Raw genomic sequence first — 7,712 nt, 5'->3', positions numbered from 1 at the left:
CGATTGCCTCTAACAACTCTTCAAAATCATCCTCGACACTGCTACCCCTTGTATTCTAGGTTCCTTCATCGAGGTTTGTATCATTTTCTCTTGACTCCCACATAACATCATCAATAACATCAACCATCTCTTTGCTTGGCGATACAACATCTACAAGTGGAAGGATTAAAGGTTCACCATGATATATCCACGTGTTGTATGATTGACTAAAACCATATATATGAACATGACGTCTCATTGCTTTCAGATCCATGAAATAATGATTATCACATTTCTCAAATGGACATCTGGTTTCACCTTTACAATCTAGGTGTAGCATGGATCTCTCGAAAAAAGAGTCGAGTCATAGCTGCAACTCGGGAGATTGACGATGTGGATTAGTAGTCCAGCTTTTATCAATAGACATGATGCAACTAAAACATAATTTAGTGTTTAAAGTTTACTCTACGGGAAACAAAAATCAAGTAGAGTATTCATAAAGTTAATGATTCAAAAAGTATCCCAACATGGGAACACATTAACAAATAATCAGAAATGGATAAAGTATTAAAAAAGTATATATATATATATATATATATATATATATATATATATATATATATATATATATATATATACCCGAGGAGCAAAGAGAAAGTATGTTGCTATTAATTTAATTTAATTTTTTAAACTAATTTTATTTTATTTTAATATTAACATTAACTTGATTTAATCTAACAATTTAATTTAATCTGAAATTTATTTAAGTAAAAATATAATTAGTAATTTCTAAAAAAATTAATTAATCTAAGGCTTACTTAATCTAAAATAAATCAATATTATAAAAAATAGAAATAAATTTATTAAATTTTACATTAAAACTTTGGATTCAATTAAAAGGATTTTTCCATAATAGGGTAAACTTTAAAGATTTTAATTGAAGTTTCTTTGTTTAAGACTAGATTTTTAATTATTTTTTAGAGAAAGGGACCAAAACCGTACAAATCTGAAGTTAAGGGGCTGAAAATATATATTTTGTAATGGAGTTTGGTTAAATCAGGAGGTTTGATACCTCCTGATTCCTTCATCGATCGTTCATGCAGATAGCAAGAAAAAAAATACGAAAGGTCTTGTGTATCGGTGATTTAATAACAATTCAAGAGGCAATTTCCAATATATATATATATATATATATATATATATATATATATATATATATATATATATATATATATACTAGGTGTGAGACCCATGTATTACATGAGTTTAATTAAAAAAAAAAATATGAAATTTTAATAATTTGAATAGTTTGAATTTATAAGAAAAATAAGAAAATTTTTGAATTATTAAAATTAATGAGACTTTAATGTATTGAATACATTACATATATAAACCATTTCTAATAAATACTTACATATATATTACCTTACATATTAAATGTGGAATTTTAATTTAATAAAATGAAAAATACAATAAAATGACAAGTGGAAAGTAGAAAATTTAAAAATTCTAGAAAATGTCATGTGTCCAAATGAATGAGAAGAGGACATGTGGCAAAAAAACCTTCATTTATTATATATATATATATATATATATATATATATATATATATATATATATATATATATATAGCACCAATTTATCATCCAGAACAAAAAAATAATAAGAAATAGGAGCAACTTGACCTTGAATGTGGGGAATTTCCGAAATGAGCTAAGGGTCGCCGGTTTTGGGGAAGGTGTGGTGGTATTGTGGCGGGAGGAAGGGCTAGCACCGGCTTAAATCTTTGTCCTCCACTCCATCTACTTGTGAACTGATGAAGGAAATAAGTTGTAACCAAGAAACGAGAGAGAGAAGGAAAGAAACAGCAAGAGGAAAAGTGGCGGAAAAGGGAACTGGAAAGGGGTTATCTGCACGAGTATTAGCGGCGACACGCAATAGCGGCGATGCAAGTGTATTAGCGGCAACTCCTTGGAGGGAAAAGTCAGCGTCTTTTCTACAACCATTGGATTCAAAACAAATCGGACGGATGGGGATAATTTGACGCAGATTGCAGTTTGCGAGCATTACCGACGACACTTTTAGCTGCGACATGGAGCAATAGCGGCGATATCTAACACGTCAATTACATGTCACCGCTCTTTCTCCTTGTCGCCGCTAAAGGTGTCGCCAGTAATGCCAATATTTCTTGTAATGAGTTCGGAATCATGATACAATATCACCTTCCATCGGAAAGGTCTAATATATATAGCCAACAATCCATAATTCGTTTGTCATTTAAATAATAATAATAATAATAATAATAATAATAATAATAAATAAATAAATAAATAAATAAACTGAAATGAATGTAGAACTCGGGACTAAACTATCCGTAAAAGGACGGGACACAAAAGCTATAATAAAATGTAAAAAATTTCTCACTTAAAAAAATATATTTATTTATTTACTATTCCATGGAACTTTAAAGTAGGAAAGTAATTTGTAGACAACAATTTTTTTCTACAAACAATAATTTATTTTCATAGAATTGTACAATGTACAATTTTAATGCATAAATTAATATACATTGAAAAAATTTGTTGTTTATGAATTTATACAGGGTCGGTCCTAGAGGGCGGGCAAGCTGGGCGACCGTCCCGAGCCTTACCAAATATCGGGGCCCCTAACGAGGTGTGGTTAATATTTATATATATATAGTTTTAGAAAATACATAAGTACTATGTAGCAAAAACACAAAAGGCGTTTGTAGTTGAGATGGTTGTGGCGCATGAAACTATTACTCTATTAGGGTGGAAGAGATTAGTTCGAATCTGCTTTTAACGGTTTTGACATAGTTTTTGAATGTTTTAGTGACTTCTCATTTTTCAATAACATATTCACGTTCTCCCGATTTCCAAAACGACTTCTCAGTTTTCAAGAACCAACCTTTCTTTAATGAGTTATGCTTTTATGGCTTTTTATCAATTCAGATTTCAGACCTAGAGTTCTATGTATTTTTTTTCACTACACTGTCGATTCTTTGTTCATAGGTCATCCTTCAAGAATCAAGATTTAACGAGTTTAATCAAAGTCCTCAAATCTTCAATCAACCTTCCATCTTGTTTGATCCTTCTTTCAACGATATTGATCGTATGTTTATTAATTTTTTTATGCAAACCTGGTTTTGATTTTCGGTTGCTTAAGATGAATTTGTTTACAAAGAGTTATAGTCTGGGTTTAATTGTTGAAGCTCACTTTTGTGTATGTGTTTTTCTTTGTTCGTCTGTTTGTATAGAAAATGAATACCGGTACATAATATGAAGTTGTTAATTTTCAGGTATTGAAAATTGTAAAGTGGTAGAGGTACTCGAATATGGTAAATGAGAGATTAATAACTGTCATTGAGGAAAGATAGAATGACATCTTGAAGCTTGTTCTTCCCTTTAATGGGTATGGGCGCCACATGTTTGATAAAATGCCAAGGAAAATTATACAATTTAGAGTTAAGCTCTTGGCTGTTTGTTTGATGTTTTTATAACAATTCGGGTAGATTGAATTCCTAAATTATATAGTTATGGCTCAAAATTTGGATCCTTATGGATGTTTAACAACGGTTTCTTTCTCAACTTTTTTGTTGTTTAGGATCTCAAAGCACTATAAATTGCTGAACTAAACTTGTAAGTGTAAGACAATAACCGGTGTGTTTTGGATATGCACATGTTCAATTAAGTCTGTTTTTGCTTCAATTTTTCTTTTCAAATACCTTAGATGATTGAATTTTACAGCCTAAAGTTTATTGATACTTTATCAAACGTTTTACCTACACTACACAAGAAACATTCACATTTTATTGTCTTTGTATTTGCTAGGTTCTAGGTATATGATAGCCTTTTAATATATAAAGTCCCTTGATGTTCATAAAAATACTAATTTTTTGAATTTTAAAGGGCCTCATTTTTTTATTTGCCCCGGGCCTCTAATTGGCTTGGACCGGTCCTAAATTTATGCTTTGTAAAATTGTACAATACAATAAAATACTTTAATCGGCTCCTTTATGCGTTCATATATGCAGATATTTAAAGTTTAAATTGTTATATAACCATTCCACTTTTCAAAGAAATTTAGGTTTCATTTAATGTAAATCGGGTCCTCTTTGACATTTCTTTTATGAAACACGTTTTTATAACTCAACTGGGCTATATGCTACCTCTAATTTGTAAATTTTCATTTCCGATGAATTTTTAGTTTCATCACTGTTTGATACTCGTCCAAATTCTCAATCTAGCTAGCCTAAATTTACATTTCCACTCCACCCAATTTGCACCCCACCCCCCAATATACGTCGTTATAACCTTTTGATATCCTAAATTGCAACCCTACTTCGATGTATATTTTCATTTTGAATTGAAAAACGACTGCTGCTCATTTCATATGCTCCCTTTCTCTGGCATACTCTACAACTCCAACCTTCACCAATTCTCTTCTTTTACCTTCTTCATACAGCTACCTCATCGCCCACTAAAAAGGTATTACATGCTTTAGGGTTTACTTCAACAATGTTTGTTCTTGGACTTATAGATTTTAGGTGTAATTTGTTATAGGTGGGCATTTTTTGAGCTTGATGTTTAACATGGTTTGTTGTAATTTGTTTTTAGTCGCTTTCAAAACTCTAAGGGAGGACTGAATGGGGTAATTTTTTGGTTTAGGTTGGAGGTACTGGGGGTACCTCTAAGATGAGGGATCCTGCCCCTGTGGTACTACTAATTTAGAGGATTTAGCGGGTTACACAACCTACTTTTCTCTTTATTTTGCTACTTCTTTTCATGCTATGATTTATCGTATGTTATGCATCAAATCTTGTACCCAAAATTTTTTGTATGTTTTTAATTAATTTCAGCATTTTAAATATTTTATACCTTAGTTTTGTAACATCCCAAAAATACAAATAAATTTTTTTTTTTTTAATTCATTTCATTCATAAGAAATTGATACCAAAGTATTCAAAGGAATCTCATTGTATCATATTATCAGAGTACAAATCCCAAAATCACTAACTACGGAAAACCATTGAGTGATACGGTGCGATCAAGTTGGACCCTTCCCCTTCGACCTACAAATACCTGAAACAGAAACTGAAAACTGTAAGCACATAGCTTAGTAAGTTCACTCAACGTACCACATACTAATCAAACATACTACACATGTCACGCCCCGTTTATTAAATAAATAAATAGATAAAAATTTATTAATGAATAGTGGCCCTAAATGCAGAATAATTTAGCAAGACGTGGTTGTTGGAGGTTAAAATGTAATTTCCAGATTAATTTGTGAAAATTTTGATGGTTGAAGGTTGTTAGTAAATTACGGATTTAATCTGAGAATGATTTTAGAAGTGGTGGTATGTTTGGTAATAAATAGGACTTATTATGAAAGGGAATTCATAAGGCAGGGTATAAATGGTAAATGATGGACTTAGATTGAATAGATTATTGGGGATGGACTTAGATTGAATAGATTATTGGGGGTGGGGGCTAAAAGGTAAAATTTGGGGCTTAATTTGAAGAAGAATTGATAAGGAGAGGCTACATGTGACAAAAGTGAACGAAATTTGTATGGGAGCGGGATATACCCAGTGACCTTCCTTCCAGTTACCTTATTACTCCCAAACCCTAACCCTAGTGGGGAATCAGCCGCCACCTCGTTCTTATCTTCTCCGGTCGCCACTCGATGCCTCTCTTGTTTTTCCGACTAGATGAAGTCTCGAACGCCAACGCCTGCTGCCTTACCATCGAGATGCCATCATGACCTTGCTGCCGGTGAAGACATACTTCCCACTGTTCCATTGCTGCCAATGTAGGACCTGAGGACCGCCAAGACGAGGGCCAACGACGGACGTCGCGGTTGCTGCGTTGAATGACCGTTGCCTCCATGCCCTTTGCTGCACCGAACCGCCGAGACTAGTCGTCGTCGTCGCTTCTACAACCAGTGAGGAAGAAGGTTGCCGATGAAGCTATGGCAATGAGCTACCAGAAGAAATAAGTCGATGGCTATCGTGTGCTCTTGGTGGAGGATTGAGTCACTTTTCATCCCCCCTTTCTCCTGTTGCCATTTTTCAATCCCGACCGCCGCTAACGTTGATTTGCCCCTGTTTGCTCCGGTCATTGTTGCCACCCCGAAGGGGCTGCTGTGTTCGTGTTCATGTGAGTATGAGAGTGCTGCTGTTCCAAGTTCGTGTAGTATGTGTATGTTTTGTGTGGCTGTAAAACCAAGAAGGCCACCACCACTACTGTGAGGTGGTGGCTGCCACTACGTGCCACCGCCGGCCACCACTAGGGTGGCTATGTGTGTTCTGTTAGTTGGTGTATGTGTGTTTATCATTAGAATTAAAGCATTGTAATTGTAATTAGCAAGAGAATAATGAAAAAGAACCAAAACCACCACTTTATGTGAAACCCTATATTCTCTTGGGCTTTGTGTTGGTCCTTTCTATTGGGCTTTGGTGTTTGGGCCAATAATGGGCCATCCAAGAATAATCATATGGACTAGAATATGTTGATGGGCTTTAGGATAAGGCCCATATCAGAGTTTGAGCCCAATTTGTAAAATTTTGCCATAGATGGGACATAGCTTGGACCTTGATGCTTATATGATGTTGGGCCATTAGAAATGCCAAATGTTTAGATTGGACTAAATGGTTGGGCCTTAGAATAAGGCCATGTAGAGGATTGGGTCCAATTTGGAAAATTAGGCCATAGTTGGGCCTTGGTTCATTATTAAACTTTTGGGCCTTCGGTTTGGGCCTTGGGTTGGAATCCAGCTAAGATAGGGGTAAAGCAATCTTTTACCCCAAGCATGGACTTATGGATATGTATTCGGACCCATTTATTAATTGGGTAATATTTTGATGTTGACATATTCGGGAATGTGTCATCCAACAACTAGGGTTTTATCTGCGGGACTACAGCAGTGTTAGGTGAGTCCTCTTCAAGTAGGAACGAGTCTAAGGCACCAAAGTCGGCCCATATATGTGATACGTTAGTAGTTGAGTGTAGGCGGGGTCTGTATCTCATTAATATCTGAGTATAGATATCAGTCAGATTATTGGATTGCTATAATTGTTGTTTGTGTGATACCTGTATGTGTTGTTAGGAATGTGAGTGTGGGCAGGGACCGTATCTCATTGTAGCTGAGTGTGGGCAGGGCCCGCATCTCATAGTAGCTAAGTATGTGCGGAGCCCGTATCTCATAGATAGCTGATATATAACGACCCCAAAATCATGACAAAAAAATTTTTTTAAACGTTACCTAAATCATAATTGTCAAACCATAAATAAAATCATAACATAAATCAGAGTGTTAATTCCAAAAAATATTTTCATTATCAGAGTAAACATCCCAGGCTGACTAAACAATGGTGTGTGCCATGCGATCATCCCGAGATCTTCCCTCCGCTACCGCAAATACCTAAAACCAAAACTGAAAATCGTAAGCACGAAGCTTAGTGAGTTCCCCAACCTACCACATACCATACATATACTGCATACTGCAAATACTGGGTCTCGCCTACTACCTCGGGCCTCGCCCGCTACAACAGGCCCCGCCTGCTCCAGGCCTCGCCTGGCTTCGTGCCCCGCTCGGTGTACATATTTGTTTCTCTGAGGCCTCGCCTGTCTCCGGGCCTCGCCCGCTAGACATATACAAACATGTAACATTACACATAACACATAACTAACATACACTACTGTATCCTA

At 35.2% G+C, this 7,712-nt stretch overlaps 1 long non-coding RNA gene across 1 annotated transcript; it reads left to right on the top strand.

The window, feature by feature from the left end:
• Window positions 1-2,729: 2,729 nt before the first annotated feature.
• On the top strand, window positions 2,730-3,707 carry LOC145063047 (uncharacterized). The gene is made up of 2 exons (XR_013687824.1): window positions 2,730-3,111; window positions 3,299-3,707. It is a non-coding gene; the product is annotated as an uncharacterized LOC145063047 (long non-coding RNA).
• The last annotated feature ends 4,005 nt before the right edge of the window (window positions 3,708-7,712 follow it).

This window comes from Lactuca serriola, chromosome 7 (genome assembly GCF_051521515.1).
Source record: "Lactuca serriola cultivar US96UC23 chromosome 7, Lser_US96UC23_V15, whole genome shotgun sequence".
Classification (NCBI taxonomy): Eukaryota; Viridiplantae; Streptophyta; class Magnoliopsida; order Asterales; family Asteraceae; genus Lactuca; species Lactuca serriola.
Note: the sequence above shows the minus strand (reverse complement) of the source record. Positions and strands in the feature narration are given on the sequence as shown.